Raw genomic sequence first — 18238 nt, forward strand, 5'->3', positions numbered from 1 at the left:
AACAGCACCAGTGACCAGCACCAGCACCAGTGACCAGGCCAGTACCAGGACCAGTGACCAGCACCAGTGGCCAGTACCAGCACCAGTGACCAGTACCAGCACCAGTGACCAGGCCAGTACCAGCACCAGCACCAGTGACCAGGCCAGCACCAGTGACCATTACCAGCACCAGTGACCAGCACCAGTAACCAGGCCAGTACCAGCACCAGTGACCAGTGACCAGTACCAGCACCAGTGACCAGGCCAGTACCAGCACCAGTGACCAGCACCAGTGACCAGTGACCAGCACCAGTACCAGCACCAGTGACCAGACCAGTACCAGCACCAGTGACCAGCACCAGTGACCAGCACCAGCACCAGCACCAGTGACCAGCACCAGTACCAGCACCAGTGACCAGGCCAGTACCAGCACCAGTACCAGGACCAGTACCAGCACCAGTGACCAGGCCAGTACCAGCACCAGTGACAAGTGACCAGCACCAGCACCAGTACCAGTGACCAGTACCAGCACCAGTGACCAGTACCAGCACCAGTGACGAGGCCAGTACCAGTGACCAGGCCAGTACCAGTGACCAGGCCAGCACCAGTGACCAGTGACCAGGCCAGTACCAGCACCAGTGACCAGCACCAGTGACCAGCACCAGTACCAGTGACCAGTACCAGCACCAGTGACCAGGCCATTACCAGCACCAGTGTCCAGGCCAGTACCAGTAAGAGCACCAGTGACCAGTACCAGCACCAGTGACCAGGCCAGTACCAGCACCAGTGACCAGGCCAGTACCAGAGGCCAGTACAAGCACCAGTGACCAGTACCAGTGACCGATACCAGCACCAGTGTCCAGTACCAGCATCAGTGTCCAGCACCAGTGACCAGGTATACTGATTACATTTCATTTTATTATTCTCTGGTAGTGTTAGATTGGAAAGGGGGGGGGGGGGGTGCGGCGCAGGCGTGCGTGGGGGGGGGGGGGGGGGGGCTCACCTCCCTGAAATGACTTTGCCACCTCCCTGAGATGAGTTTTTGCAGGTTGGGATGTCTGTATAGACATAGTTGCTCCAAGATGAATCAATGTACCTGCGTAAAATTTCTATACCTGGAATGTAGCTTTAACCCCTTTATGCTGGCTCCTGCCGGCCCTTTAGGAGGTTTGGCATTCTATCAGGCAGGGCGGGGCCATGTACACAAACCTATACCTGCAGTTGATTTAGAGGAAGGGGGAAAACCCCAGCAAAGCATGATCCAAATTTCTCCAGCAGGGGAAAAAAAATTCTTCCTGATCCCCCAAAACACAATCAGGTATTCCCTGCATTAAAGTGTGAGCTGGAGTTTGGCTTCAATTTATAAGTGTATCAAAATCTGTTAGTACATTTAATGCTCCCCTCCCCCTACACCAAAGATCTCCAAACTACAGCCGGATTTGGTACTTTGCTTGCCTTTACCTGGCCCTTGGGGCACTATTCCTCTAACTTACACTCTTGATGGGGCAATATTTATCCCATTGATACCAACAACGAGGCACTATTTTTTCCACTGACTAGTGATGGGGCACTATTCCTCCCAATGATGGGGCACTATTCATTCCACTGACACCATTTATGGGGCACTATTCCTCCCACTGATACCATTTATGGGGCACTCTTCCTCCCAATGATACCAGTGATGGGGCACTATTCCTCCCACTGACACCAATGATGAGGCACTATTCCTTCCACTGATACCAATGATGGGGCACTATTCCTTCTACTGACACCATTTATGGGGCACTATTCCTCCCAATGATACCAATGATGGGGGCACTATTTCTCCCACCGACACCAAGGATGGAGCACTATTCCTCCCAATGATACCAATGATGGGGCACTATTCCTCCCAATGATACCAATGATGGGTCACTGTTCCTCCCACTGATACCAATGATGGGGGCACTATTCCTCCCACTGACACCAAGGATGGAGCACTATTCCTCCTAATGATACCAATGCTGGGGGCACTATTCCTCCCGCTGACACCATTGATGGGGCACTATTCCTCCCAATGATACCAATGATGGGGCACTATTCCTCCCAATGATACCAATGATGGGTCACTATTCCTCCCACTGATACCAATGATGGGGGCACTATTCCTCCCACTGACACCAAGGATGGAGCACTATTCCTCCCAATGATACCAATGACGGGGCGTTATCCCTCCCACTGACACCAATGATGGGGCACTATTCCTCCCAATGATACCAATGATGGGACACTATTCCTCCCACTGACACCAATGATGGGGCACTATTCCTCCCACTGACACCAATGATGGGGCACTATTCCTCCCACTGACACCAATGATGGGACACTATTCCTCCCACTGACACCAATGATGGGGCACTATTCCTCCCACAGACACAAATTATAGGGTACTATTCCTTCAACTGACACCATTGATGAGGCACCCTTCTTCCCACCGATATCAACAATGGGGCACTATTCCTCACATTTAAACCGTTGATGAGGCATTTTCTACTCCATTGGCCACAGTCTGCCCCCCCCCAAACCCCGAAGGGCAGTAAACTTTCGGAGACCCCTGCTCTAGATGGACAACGCAGCTGTGCAGAGGTGCCCCCTGTGCTCTTTCTTCCAGAGTGGGGCGCTCTAATACAGGAGGTGTGTTACTGGTCAGATCACCAGGTTACAGCATAAGGGAAAAAAGCCTAAAAAAAGAAAACGAATGCAGCCGCCACATCTAATGATTGGTAAGCTGCAATATATTACTTTTTTGGTTTTGGCTTTACGTAATGAAAGGATAATTATCAAATAAGCAGGCCTATAGCAGAAATATAAATTGCTGTGGTCTATAGGGGGTGTCTCAGTGTGAGATCTGAACTGGTTAAACCTAAAGATGGCGCTGGCAGAAAGGGACAGAACCCTCATATCATACAGATGATGAATGGCTTCTGTTTAGTACTGGCACGTGGCAGAGGACATCAGAGCAGAGACACCATGGTTACACCGAGCAGCTCACACCAACCAAGAATGCATTGGCGGTGAAAATGAGGTAACGCCATTCTCCACAAAATTCACTGCTTATTTACATATGGTTTTTTGCCACAGAGATTCTTATGGGAATAGCTAAACACCTATTCCAGGAACATAATCTGCAAACTCTTAAAGTCAACTTAAAATAACACCTGAGTGACATGTTTCACCTCAGAGAAATCACACGAGGGCTGCGTAATATCCAGGAAAAGAAGGTTTACTGAAACCCAACCCAGATGTTCAGATGTGTTCTAAAGTGGACCTGTCAAGAGGACAATGCGGATGTTGCCACGTTGTCCAGCCTCTGAGTTCACTAGAAGCCAGAAGCGTTGCCTTGAATCGGGTTGAACGTCTTAAAAAAATAAAATCGGACGGTTCTCATTATTTTTGTTCTTTGCAAAAAGATGATTTTTTGGGGAAATAATTTGTAAATTGCTTCAGTTGTGCTACTCTATTTCTCACCCCATGACTAAATATCCGAACACCAATAAAATCAACGGGGGATAAAAAAAATAAAAAATTAGCACGGAGGGTTTGGCATTGACTTGGGGAATTTGTTCAAATGCAAAAAAAAAAAACATTTTTAAAACATCTCCATTCCATTAAAGCACTGACAGTTACGTCCAATGATCCTCTTTTTACCCCAGAAATAAAGACACTCAGAAATTAAGGCACCCATTCTTTTACACCCTGAGAATGGAATAGTTCCTGAGATTAAATGTGCATGGGATCATATTATATATTCTTAGGAGATTCGTATTGTAGCTGTTAGTCATTTGAAAGTCAATATTTTTAAAGATTAGAAGCAATGGCGGAAACGGAGAAAGAAGGGAAAGGAACGGGGAAAGAGAAAGGAAAGGAAAGAGAAAGAAAGGAAATGAAAAGGAAAGGAAAGGAAAAAGAGAAAGAAGAAAGGAAAGGAGAATATAAAGAGGAAGAAAGGAAAGTAAAGGAAAGTAAATTAAAGGAAAGGAGGAGGGAAAGAAGAAGAAAGAAAAGGAGGAGGGAAAGAGGAAGAAAGGAAAGGAAAGTTAAGGAAAGGAAAGGGGAAAGAGAAAGAAGAAGAAAGGAAAGGTAAGGAAAGGAGAATTTAAAGAGAAAGAAAGGAAAGGAAAGGAAATTAAAGGAAAGGAGGAGGAAAAGAAGTAGAAAGGAAAGGAGGAGGGAAAGAGGAAGAAAAGAAAAGAAAGTTAAGGAAAGGAAAGGAAAGGAAAGAAAAGAAAAGAAAAGAAAAGAAAAGAAAGGAAAGGAAAGGAAAGGAAAGGAAAGGAAAGGAAAGGGGAAAGAGAAAGAAGAAGAAAGGAACGGTAAGGAAAGGAGAATTTAAAGAGAAAGAAAGGAAAGGAAAGGAAATTAAAGGAAAGGAGGAGGAAAAGAAGTAGAAAGGAAAGGAGGAGGGAAAGAGGAAGAAAAGAAAAGAAAGTTAAGCAAAGGAAAGGAAAGGAAAGAAAAGAAAAGAAAAGAAAAGAAAAGAAAAGAAAAGAAAAGAAAGGAAAGGAAAGGAAAGGAAAGGAAAGGAAAGGAAAGGAAAGGAAAGGAAAGGAAAGGGGAAAGAGAAAGAAGAAGAAAGGAACGGTAAGGAAAGGTAGAATTTAAAGAGGAAGAAAGGAAAGGAAATTAAAGGAAAGAAGGAGGAAAAGAAGAAGAAATGAAAGGAGGAGGGAAAGAGGAAGAAAAGAAAGGAAAGTTAAGGAAATGAAAGGAAAGTTAAGGAAAGGAAAGGGGAAAGAGAAAGAAGAAGGAAGGAAAGGTAAGGAAAGGCGAATGTAAAGAGGAAGAAAGGAAAGGAAATTAAAGGAAAGGAGGAGGAAAAGAAGAAGAAAGGGAAGGAGGAGGGAAAGAGGAAGAAAAGAAAGGAAAGTTAAGAAAAGGAAAGGAATTTGGAAAGAGGGAGAAAGGAAATGAATTTGGAAAGGAAAGAAGAATGGGAAGAGGGTGAAAGGAAGTGAGATTGGAAAGAGGAGGAAAAGAAAGGAAAGGAAAAGATTAGACGCAGTAGCAGAAAGAGGGAAAGAAGAAAAAAAAAAAAGAGAGAAAGAAGGATAAAAGAAAAAAAGGAAATTGAAGAGGAGGAAAGGAAAGGAGAGAAAGGGAAATAGGAAGAAAGGTGTAGCACCCTCCTAGGTAGGTCCTAGGAAAACCATAGGGGAGGCCCTGTCTGCTTATCAGGGGGGCCTGCTTGTTCAGCTAGGCTGTCATGTGTTCTCCAGGTGTGCCTGTTGAGTTTGGGGAGTCTCCCCACTATGTCCAATGAGGGCTCTTATTGGACAGTGGAGGAAACCTGACCAATAGCACACAAGGGCTTGTATCTATCCCAGAGGGCAGATTCTGCCGCAATGCATCCTGGGAAGCGGTATAAGTCTGAGGGGAGCACATGACAGAGTGTCTTTGGCGGGAAGCAGAGTCCAGGGAGGAGGGTGATGGCTGTCTCTCCTCCTGTTAGCGTGAGGAAAATATCCTTGGCAGTTGGCCTAGAGGATGGAAGGTTGAGCTGAGCTGCAGAGAGGGATCCGGTGTGCTGTGGACTGAGTGGAGCTGCTGGGCAGAGGTTTCCAGGAAAGTAGTGTCGTGAGTACTGTAAATTGCTCAGGGGTCTGCCTAGGACAGGGGACCACTCGAGAAGGTCAGAGGGATCCGGGAGCCAGCTAACCAGTAGAGAAGGCTTAGAAAGGGGGTGCCCAGAGTCTAAGCCCTGAAGATAAGTGTGTGAGGGAGGGTGCCGGTCCGGGCCCTGAAGCGTACAAGTGTCCAGCAGTGCAGCAGTGATAAAGTAGCTACCTCAGCAAGGAGTGCCAAAGGGAGCTTCAAAGGGACTTTGAGTCACAAGGAGGTGATCAGAAGTCAGTTCAGTGTTAACAGGCAGCAGGCCAGCGTTAACCAGCGTTAACCGGCATTGACCTGCTGCATCAAGTCAGCGCCAACAGGCATTTTTCAGTTGTCCCCAGCGAATTGTGCATAGTTGAGCCAAAGGAGTATCCCACTCATCCCTTATCCTATCCAAGTTACTAAATAAACCTAGAAACCCAAAGATACTGGACTGGTCATTGTCTCAGTGCTCACACTTGGAGAACATGCTTAAATGTGCTGTTGTTGTTAGCGGTAACCCAGGCGGACCCACTTCCAACAAAATGGTTGGGAATTGTGCTACAAAGGTAAGGAAAGAGGATGAAAGGGAAGGTAAGGTAAGGAAATTAAATTGGAAAGAGGAAGAAAGGAATGGAAAGAAAAAGGAAAAGGGAAAGAGGAGGAAAGGAAAAGGGAAAGTGTTGTCAATGTACCGGTGACAGCAGCGGTTTCTAGGGATGCCTGATAGACTGAACAAATGGAGGAAGAAAGGACAGGAGAGGGAGAGATGAAACGGAGAAAAACATTGAAATAAGGAGGGAAGAAAGAAGGTACCCATTCTGTTACACCCTGAGAATGGAACAATGCCCTGAGATTGAATATGTATGGGATCATATTACCACGTAAGAGTTCTTAGGACATTCGTATTGTAGCCATTGGTCATTTTTTTTTAAAGATTAGAAGCAATAGCAGAAAGAAAGAAAGGAAGGAGAGGAGGGGAAGGGAGATGCCCAGTAGTCATAACAGTAGTTGTAAACCCCCCAAAAAGCACATTTGAACCTTCCCAAAAAAGGCCTCTCTTTGCCTGATGTTTTTTTCATTAAGCTGTCCTCTAAAAGAAATTACAAGTTGCCAACATTTATTTAAACTTTTTAATTCCTGGTTGCATGGTTGCATTGACCTGAAGACTCATAGAGCCTCTGCAATGTTACCACCACTGTGCACATGCTCCTCTTTGACTGACAGACAACTTCTCTCTGAATGGCCTGGAAGAAAGGACACCCAGCCCAGGAATCAAACATTACTGGTGTAGCACCCTACAGGTAGGTGCTAGGTAAATGTATAGTGGGCCTTGTCTGCTTAACAGCATGGCCATGATTTCTTTTTGTTTGGGTATCATGGTTTCTAGGTGTGCCTGCTGAAGAAGGAGTCTACCCACTGGCTCCTGTGAGAGGTTTCTCATAGGGCAGTGGAGGAAACCCAATCAGGGGACACATTCAAGCTTGTAACTACCCCAGAAGGCAGATTATGCTGCAAAGGATTCTGGGAGTGGGTATAAATTTGGGGGAAGCCCGTCTTTGGCGGGAGCAGAGTCCCAGGAGAGAGAGAACGGCTGTCTCTCCTCCGGTCTGGGGAAGGTGGATGTCTCGGGATGTCGCTCGGGAATCCAGAAAGTGCTGAGTTGAGCTGAGGGGATCCAGTGTGCCGAGAGCCTGGGGAGAGCGAGAGGGGTCCAGTCCCAGGAAAGCTTACACAGGTCGTGAGTACTGAGGATTGCCCCTGGGGGTCTGCCTGAAGTGTTAGAGGAGACCACTCCGGAGGAGGTTCTGGGATCCAGTGTCAGCTAGCTGTAAAAGGGGGAACCTAAGTTGAGAACCCTGAAGTGTAAAGGGGGTACATAGTCAGTGGACCCTGAAGAGCTAAAAGTGTAAAGCTGGCACCTGCGGTTTGGGCCCTGAATTGTGCAGAGTACCAGTTGAGAGTTGCAGCTATACAGTAATTCACAGCAAGCTACCTCAAGCCAGTGCAAGGGTGGAGAGAGTGGTCAGTGACTTTGCAGTGCAGCAGTGTCAGTAGTTCTATGCTATACATTCCTGAGTCTTCTGGACCTAGAGTCGAGGATTCAGCACTTCAGTCAAGTTACAGTGTGTTCTAAGCGTCAGTGAGCACTGGCGTCAAGGCAGTGTTAACAGACATTTCCTGGATAAAGTCCCGAATTGTATTTAGTTGAGCCTAAAGGAGTATCCCACTCATTCCCTTCTCCCATCCCCTTTATCTACAATAAAACCACAAAAACCAAGATGCCGGAGTTGTCAATGTCTCAGTTGTCACACCCAGGGCAGCAGCTCACACGGGCTGGAGAGCTAACCGGTAACAATGGCAGACCCACATCAGACCCAATGCCTGGAAAACCTGCTACACTGGCTTGTACAGAAATAGTGGCCATGTGACCTAGGAAATTACCCAGGCCTGTATCACAAGGGGCTTCAGCTTGTATAGGAGCAGGTTGAACAGCAAGCTTTTATGAAAGTTCCAGCGGGCTTTTGCAAAGCTTTCGGCAAGATTCGAGAAGCATTCTCTAAGCCTTTAAAGCGCCCTTCAGATCCTGTTTGGAAATGTTAGGCACAGATCATATTGGGAGTGCTGATTGCCACTTTTACCGTTTCCGGACCGCCCACAGCCGATTTATTGCGGCAGGGTGGCCCTGCTGCGCAAAATGACATAGGTCTACATCGATCGCGCGCCTGCAGCTAGGGGGCGAGCGCGTGCCATCGGCAGCACGCTCCCGCCCCCACTCAGCAGCGGGGACTCCGATGCACGGGGCCGGCGGCTCCGATTGCTGACTGCCACCCGCGATCGATCCCCGCTGAGAGGGAAGGACGGTCGGCTGTTGTAAACACAGCAGAACGTTCTTCTCTCTGGAATGATCACAGAGCTCCTTCTATATAGGAACACAGGTCTCAGTGATCATTTCACAAGCCCCTCCCCCATACAGTTAGAAATAGGGTTGCCACCTCATCCCTTTAATCCAGGACACATATTAATTATACAGGTTGTGGGGCTAATATAATGCACATCAGGAACTGAGTGAGTTTCATTACCACCTTAATCAGCCACAGAAACTGTGTAATTAATATGTGTCCTGGATTAAAGGGAAGAGGTGGTAACCCTAGTTAGAAATAAGCCCCTAGGTACACAATTAACCCCTTGATCACCCACCTTCCCTTCCAGTGTCATTATTACAGTAACAGTGCATATTTATAGCACTGATTACTGAAGTAATGTCACCGGTCCCCCCAAAAGTGTCAAAAATGTCAGTTAGGGGATCTGATCTGCCCGCCACAATGTCACAGTCCCGCTAAAAATCGCAGATCACCGCCATTACTACTAAAAAAACAATAAAATTACATAAATCTTTCCCGCAGTTAGTGGATGCGATAACTTTTGCGCAAACCAATCAAAATACGCCTATTGCGATTTTTTTTAACCAAAAATATGTAACAGAAAACAAATTGGTCTAAAATGTTAAAAAATTTTGATTTTAAATTTTTTTTTTTTTGGGAATGTTATATAGCAGAATGTGAAAAATGTTTTTTTTTTTTTCAGAATTGTCGCTCTTTTTTTGTTTATAGCGCAAAAAATAAAAATCGCACAGGTGATCAAATACCACCAAAAGAAAGCTCTGTTTGTGGGGAAAAAAAAGGACATCAATTTTATTTGATCAAAAACAAGAACAAAAAGTTCAAAAGGTCGGGACTTTATATGAGGCGCTGCCCTAATGGGGCTAGATGCCTTCATCCCTGGTCATGTAAATGCAAGGGGGGAGGGGGAATAAAATTAATAATGAGGATACATCGGGCAATCGGCTTGGTAAGCCAAGTTTGCCAAGTTTGGTTTACCAAGCCAATTGCCCGATGTACCCTCATTATTAATTTTATTCTCCCTCCCCCCTTGCATTATCAATCTTATTTGGGTACGGCGTCGCACAACCACGCAATTGTCCGTTAAAATAACGCAGTGCCGAATCGCAAAATATGGCCTGGTCATTAAGGGCGAACATCTTCTGGTCCAGAAGGGGTTAAGCTAGCTGCTAACAGACTTCAGCAGGCTTTTAACAAGCTTCAAGCAGTGCTAAAGCCTGCTAGCAGCTTGTTTAAAGTGGCAATCAGCACTCCCATTACAGTATGTGCTCAACATTTAAAAACTGGAGCTGGAGGACACTTTAAAAGCTTCCTTAAAGCTCTGCTAATACTTTGTAACACGGCTCTTATACAAACTGAAGCCGTGTGAAACTGTCCTTAGACTAGAAAGGATGCATAAATAATTATTACTTTTTAAATATCTTTTGCTGGTGGTTTGCTCTATCCGTACAAGGTGGACGAATTGTTTTATAGTAAAAGTGTTCCAAGCACATCCATAGAGGACAGATACATACAGCCACAGCCAGAAACTCCTTTGTCCTATGGTTCGGGCTGCCGGCTGGGGTTTGCAGCGGTCAATGCAGACTTGTTTGAGCTTCTGGCTCTATATAAATACACAGAAATACCCTTTGAGTTCTTCATTCTTATTTAGGAGCCGAGAATGACATTCTCCTATCTGGGTGTCACTTGCATTCAGCAGATTACTTCAGTATCTATATACATGTAACTATGTACTAAGTATATTGTTAGAGATTCGTACAATGTAACCCCGGCTTTAATAAAAATGTGGCCGCATAGTTTCCACGTGTGACTTCTGGCCCTTCTTAGCGCCTAGAGGTCAGTATCAAGTAACCTCAGTGACATTCTTCTGCAAGAGGAAGCTGACAGCCAATCTAGACAGACAAATTCAAAATTGACTTTTTTTCTATATATCAATCGAATAGTAAAACCGATATAAGCCACTGGGGGCTTGGCACAAAGTCCAACACCATCCAAAAATGTTTTTCCCAATTTTGGAAAGTATGTGAAATGGTTGGAGCCTCTATTAGAAATTTACACTATATTGTCAAAAGTATTGGGGTGCCCGCCTTTACACGCACATGAGCTTTAATGCAAAGGGGGGAACAGGGGGTGTGCTGCATGTGCCTGGGGACACCCTAATCACCCCGTATGGTGCAGATTCCCCCTGCTGATATTTCACCAACAGCCTTCCAAGTAGGCTCCTAGAAAAAAAATGGTAAAAAATAACTAAAAAAATTAAATAATAAAAATAAAAAACTACTTACACCATCCACTGCTCTACTAACACCATTCATGTTTTAATAAATTTGGGGTGCACACCTATGCTTTAACCACTTTACCACCAGAGGATTTTGCTGTCTTGCGTCCAGGCCACTTTTTGCGATTCGGCACTGTGCGACTTTGACAATTGCGCGGACGTGCAACGCTGTACCCAAACGAAATTTACGTCCTTTTTTTTCCCACAAGCAGAGCTTTCTTTTGTCGGCATTCGATCACCTGTGCGATTTTTACTTTTTGCGCTATAAACAAAAAAAGAGCGTAAATTTTGAAAAAATAACTATATTTTTCACGTTTTTTTATATGAAATCCCCCCCCCCCCCCCCGAAAAAATGTAAAAATCAAATTTTTTTTAAATTTTTGGCCAATTTGTTTTCTGCTACATATTTTTGGTAAAAAAAATTGCAATAAGCGTATTTTGATTGATTTGCGCAAAAGTTATTGCGTTTACTAACTAAGGGAAAGATTTGTCATTTTTGGTGTTTTTTTTAACGAGTAATGGCGGCGATCTGCGATTTTTTTTGCAGGACTGCGACATTGCGGCGGACAGATCGGACCCTTGACTGACATTTTTGACACTTTTGGGGGTACCAGTGACATTACTGCAGTAATCAGTGCTATATATATGCACTGTTACTGTAAAAATGACACTGGCAGGGAAGGGGTTAATTTTATTGGAGAGAGAGGGGTTAATGTATGCCTGGTGCTTACTGACGTGTGTGGGGGGAGGTGACTGAGTGACACAGGGACAGATCACATGTTCAGCTATGCTGAACCCTGCAATCTGTCACTGTCTGTCACTTAGGAGATCCGCCCGCTTTGTTTACAAATGCAGGCGGATCTCCACACTCCATTCCCTGACGATCGGGGAAGAGCGGCGGTGATCGCCGCTGCTCCTCCCCTGGCCCGACTCACGCTGTGACTGAATACAGAGGGAGCGAGCCTCCGGCGGCGTGCGCGCACCGCCCACAGGGGGAGGAGTCCAGCGACTTAGGTGTACGTCGCTGGACGATAATGAGCCACATTGCTGCAGTAGCAGCAATGTGAGCAGACGTAAAGTGGTTAATGGCATCCCAGTCTTAGTCTGTAGGGTTTAATATTGAGTTGGCCCACCCTTTGTTGCAGCTATAACAGCTTCAACCCTTCCGGGAAGGCTGTCCACAAGGTTTAGGAACCATGTTACAGAACAGTACAGTAACAGAAGAAATGTAAAAAGTTTAAAAGAAGTAAATATGATACGCCTTCCCATCTATTTTCTAATAGTAGCAGCATAAGGTTTCAAACTTTATTTAGAGAGGGGAAGTCAGCTTTAAAGTGGTTTTAAACCTCAGACATGAAATATGAGCAAAGCATCTCCCTCTATAATGTGTACAATCCAGAACATTAAGTGTCATTTCTGTCTGCTGATTTTGCAATCTGCATGATTCACTTCTGACAAATTTTCCTGACACCAAGAGAAAAAAGGTGACGGGAAGGAAGCTCCAGCACACCTGTGATTGACAGCCTCAGCTCTGTTCTTGTGTGTTGTATGAAGGGGGTGTGCCCCTTCCCTCCAATCAGCTCCCAGAGCTCTCCTCACTGAGCTCTGCAGTGTGTATTCATCTCTCCGCCCTCTGTTTTCTGAAAGCTCAGACAAGATTTATCAATTCTGGACTTTGAAAGGATGTAGAGAAGAGAAGACTGCAGATAAACAAGTACAACTTATGTAGGAGGATTTGTTTCATCTCTGTGTATAACCTGAGGCCAGTCACTTCACTGAGTATATGGAAGGATTTACAACCACTTTAAGTTGGCTGTTAGGCTTCCTATCAGGTCTATCAGGCATTAGTAATGATTTTTGATCTGAACATGGGTTTAGCAGCTGCCATTCCTGGGCCAATAAGATGTCGCCAGACATTCCCACCTCAAAGCTGCAAAGCAAGGAAAGGGCAGGAATTCTAATGACATCATTGACCTAACATAGCTACATGGGAATAATAGGTCAACCACATTCACCAGATTGGCGACATTAGGTCAATGGCATCATAAGCAATTTTTAGGTGGCATGTCAAGCTTGACAGGTGGTTTGCGGTGCAGTAGTTCAACGTCAAATCCCCAACTGGTTAGAAAAAAATCCTAATGGTTATAGAAAAGCAGACATGTAGCAGTATCACCACCTTGAATGCCTGTCTAAAAATGAGACCTTGGTGAATCACTTTTTGGATGGTGGTAAAGTCTGCTGCCCATGGAGTCCTTACAATAATGGTTGGAACTGAGGCACGCTGTCATGTGGTTCTGTACTTTACAGCCTCCCTCTTATGCACCATTGTCTAGTGCAGGGTTTTTCAACCAGGGTTCCATGGAACCCTACTGTTCCTTCAGAGGTTGCTAGGGGTTCCTTGAGCAATGAGCAATTTCTGCCTCTCAGGTAAGTTCCCACTGACACCATTGATCTTCTTAGTTATCTGCAGGGCTTTTTTTCTCCGGGAATAGGTGCAGGTACTCCCCTCTTCTGAGTCACCCCTTGTCTCCACCCCCTACCCACCTCCGAGCGCTGTCCTTCAGTTCCCCCCTCTACCCACCCCCAATTACCCCCCCCCCTTTTTTTAGAGAATACAGAACCAAGTATCATGTTGTGGTTCTAGATAATTTCTATAGAATTTGTTAATGATAACTAGAAAAGCAGTAAAATAGATCCCCTGGAATCAGCAACAATAGACTCCCCCAACAATAAATCCCTCCAACTATAGATCCCTCCAGCAACAATAAATCACCCTCTGCAACAATAGAAAAAACGGTAAAATAGATCCCCTGCAATCAGCAACAATAAACCCCAACAACAATAGCCCCCCAGTAACAATAAATCCTCCCCTGCAACAATCACCCCCAATAAATCCTCCCCTGCAAAAATAGACCCCCACCCAAGAACAATACAACAATAGAGCCCCAGCAACAATAGTTCCCCAAAGCAACAATAAATCCTGCAACAGTAGCCCCCCCCCCCCACAACATAATGCCCTCCAGCAACAATAGATTCACCACAGCAACAATAGATCCCCCAGCAGCCAGCATCAATAGGCCATTCAGCTCACCCCACTGGCCCCAGCACCCCTTTGCCATTGCATACATTCAGACTGGAGGTGCCGGTACTGCGTTCCCCCGCGTTCCCGCTGAAAAAAAACCCTGGTTATCTGTAAGGGGGTAATTCTTCCCAATGACCACAAGTATAAGGAACATTTTTCCCACTGGCCATCACACTAATGTATCATGAGTTGTAGATATAGTACTTCCCCGAGACCAGAAAGTTATTTCAAGGTGTAGCGCTCACTCCATAGGAGCTGCTGGATTTTTGGGTCTTTCCCTTTCACACAGCCAACAGGAATTTCTACAGTTTCTCAAAGGCACAATAAACAGTCCAGGGTATGTTACGTTGTTTTGTTTTGTTTATTTAGGGCGCATGTGTCAAGCAAAATTCCCGCTGGCTAAATCTGGCCCGCTAGGCCATTTTTGTGTGTGCCTCACTTCCAGCTCACCATTTTCACTTAACACAAAAACCTTTTGTGTTTACAAGGACAGCTTTCTTCATGGCAGTTCATGGCTCTCACTGATCCCTGCCTGCCCTGCACACACTCACGGCGGGGACAGATCTGGACCAATGATCTCCCTGCAAGTGAGAGAGGCAGCGCTTACACTACTGGGAGCTACTAGAGCTGGGCCAGGTAGGTGAGATGCAAGGAAGCTTTTAGAAGGGGGGGGGGGAGGATTGATTAGGGCTGTGGAGGGAGATGTGTGCAGAGGTGGGGGATGGGGGATGGGGGAGAGGGTTGTAGAGGTCAGAGCGAAGGAGGAGGGGTGGAAATGTCATGTGGACAGCCTGTGAAAGAGAGCTGAACCCTACGTTCTGTATGTCCCACACTACTCAGCCCTGCACCCTGTACACAGCGCACTCCAGAATTCTGCACTCTGTACGTAGCACGTCCCTGAATTCAGCACTCTGTATGTAGCACTCTGCAAGTAGCACATCCCTAAACCCTGCACTCTGTACATAGCATACACCAGAACTCAGCATTCTGCACATAGCACACCCCTGAACACTGCACTCTGCACATAGCACACTCCTAAACCCTGTACTCTGTACATAGCATGCACCTGAACCCTACACTCTGTATGTAGCTCACTCCTGAACTCTGCATACAGAGTCTTACAAATAAAAAAAACTTGAATAAACTTTTAGGACTTGCTAATGTCTCTGGCCACTAATAACTGACTTCAAAAGTACTGTCCACCGATGGGAGTGATTGTGCAGCAAACTAGCAACAAGTAAAAGATCCAAAACTAAAGGGGGATGTGCTAACCTAGGAACACCAAAGCACTTAGCCACTGCTGTACCAAACTAGAGAAATGGGGTTGCTTTTGGCTGCTTTGCCCTGGCACTAAGCTGTCCTCTGGACCTGGACACGTAAAGTTCTACAGCCTTACTGTTCTCTCTATGCAGGTTTGGGGTAGGTAGAAGTGGAAGTTATTTACTCAGCTCCTTTAGGTGAATCCTGGAATCCAAGAGGCTGCTGTAGAGGCACACTGCTGTACATGCCTGGACTTGATTTCAGGGTGTCTTCAGCTAAGCCTAGCTGAGGCTGGTGAATGGTGTGAGGCTTCTGGCTGCTCCTTCTCTCTTCCTCTCACTCTTTCACTTGGCTCTCCTTCTGCCCAGAGGCAGAGCCCTCCAGCACAGGAGTCCTCTATTGACAACTGGACCCTGGACTTTGCACAAATATTTAAGGGTTGTCCTCCCACCTACTGGGCTTCTCCTCCCCAAGGATTGGTGGGAACTCCATAAAAATTCAAGCTCCAGTATCTGCTTTTCCACTTACTAGATTCTAGAACTTTCCAGAAAAAGAGTTCCAGAAAACAGGAGGGGGTGTAAAAGAGTCACAGCCCTTTGATTACTGCACAGTCAAAACACATTTAACCCCTGCTACTCTGCTTACAGAGGAGCCAACTGAATTAACCTCATCTAGCAACTAGGAGGGTGATACAGAATTCCTCTGTGTTGAAAAGGTTGAGAAAGGCTGGCCTAGTGGTTAGGCTTAGGTGTGCTCAGATGTTTCAGGGCGCATTTGAATCTATGAATAAGGCAGGTGCATTGTCATAGGTCAACATGCATTTCCTTTGTGCGCTCACACGCATCCTTGAAACACATTGACGCAGGTTTCCATTTTCCTTTTCTGAGGTTTTAATTTCAAGTTTCCAGAAAGATAAGGATACAATCAACTAAAGGGATTTAGCTGGTGGAACCACCATGTAGGCAGGTTGCCTACTGTTAGTTAGACAGCTGGCTGCCTTAGTTGGGAGGGAAGGGTTAATGCAGTTTCCAAACTGCCTCTTTCCCTTTGCTGTAAAAAAAAAAAAAGGGGGAGGGCTCTGCCCAGTCTCAGTCTGCTACACCTTTGGGAAACCTTCTGCTGAACACTGCAACAACCACTATGTAGGGGGAATGCTGGGATCTACACCAGCATCATGGACTTTGCCATCTATGGACTCTTCCTGTGAAGTCATGCTGAAACAGCCAAAGCCTTAGTTATGATTTTAGAGAGGTGAAGACTGTTTGCCTGTTGTGGTGAAGTTTCAAGTACAACAGTGTTTTGAGTAAAGCATTGAAACCTTTCTCCTGTCGCCCTCCCCCATAGGAATGGGAGCATGTAACGAGACCCTTGCTCGCTCGCTTCCGCTCTCCCGCCACTCCTCTGTTTCTAGTCAGTCAGCTTGCAGATCGCAACGTCTGAAGGTTCGGTCAACCAAGGATCCGGTATCCGAACTACAGCTATGTGCCGTTCGGAATCCATTAGAACAAACACCAGGCAAGGCTGTATGTAAGTTCAAACAGGAAGACAATTTATTGGAAGAACACAGCACACTTTTATACAGAATTTGGAACATCCTGCCCCCAACAACCGCTTTCCTATTGGTCAATTGTAAAGTACCTGCAGTTCCCATTCAGGTCCTCTCCAGACATGCAAATGAGGGCTCGAAAATGAGTCAGCAGTGATTGGTCAGATAGCTTGACCAGAAGGACTGCCATGCAAATGAGGACTTGAAAATGAGTCAACAGGGATTGGTCAGATAGCTTGACCAGAAGGTCTGCCATGTGCAAGGAGACAGAAGCCCCAGGGGGCAATCAATGTACACAATAGTCAGACACAGAACAATGGTTCCCTAACGAGCCCTCAATACACATTACTCTGAGTGTCAATACATCTCTTAGCAGACAACAGGTGAGGTCATTAGCACACCTGACAATAGGTGAATGGAGAGCCACCTCAGACAGTCCGTCTCCTCAGAACTTCCTGGAATGACCATATTAGGAATGCACTTCCTGTGCCTTACAGTTTACAGGAATAAGGTTTAGCTTCCAGGATAGAGGCAAGACTCCATTAGCCACATGGTTAACCGGTTGCCGACCGCCGCACGACTATATACTGCGGCGGTCAGCCCCGGCCAGGCAGAGTGACGTATCGGTACGTCACTCGCCTGTCACTGACTTGCGAGTCTATCGCGGGCGGGCGCGCGCCCGCCGAGGCGCGCGCCCGCCGCGGCTCGTTCACAGACAAGTCAGTGCGTGTGACCGGCGGACTCGATGTCCGCCAGTCACACTGCGATCGTTCCTGTGAAGGGAGAAAGACAGAGCGGCTTGTGTAAACAAGCTGCCTGTCAGTTCTCCCTGTGTAAAAGTGAAGATCTGACCGTTCTACTATGTAGAACGGTTGATCTTTGCTTTTACACCAATAGGAATGTCCCTACACAGTTAGAAACACGCCCCTAGGACACACTTAACCCCTCCCTGTCCAATAAAGTTAACCCCTTCCCTGCCAGTGTCATTTTTGCAGTAACAGTGCATATGTATAGCACTGATTACTGCAGTAATGTCACTGGTACCCCCAAAAGTGTCAAAAATGTCAGTCAAGGGTCCGATCTGTCCGCCGCAATGTCGCAGTACCGAAAAAAAATCGCAGATCGCCGCCATTATGCGTTAAAAAAAAAAACACCAAAAATGACAAAAATCTTTCCCTTTGTTAGTAAACGCGATAACTTTTGCGCAAACCAATCAAAATACGCTTTTTGCGATTTTTTTTACCAAACATAGGTAGCATTAAACAAATTGGCCGAAAAATGTTAAAAAATTTTGATTTTTACTTTTTTTTTGGGGAATTTCATATAAAAAAATGTGAAAAATATTGTTATTTTTGCAAAATTTACGCTCTTTTTTTGTTTATAGCGCGTGATCAAAAAATCGCACAGGTGATCAAATACCACCAAAAGAAAGCTCTGTTTGTGGGAAAAAAAGGACGTCAAATTCGTTTAGGTACAGCGTCGCACGACCGCGCAATTGTCCGTTAAAGTCACGCAGTAAAAAATCGCAAAAAAACCCCTGGTCCTTTAGCAGCCAAATCCTC

Source organism: Pelophylax lessonae, assembly GCF_965119305.1.
Source record: "Pelophylax lessonae genome assembly, chromosome: 6".
Lineage (NCBI taxonomy): Eukaryota > Metazoa > Chordata > Amphibia > Anura > Ranidae > Pelophylax > Pelophylax lessonae.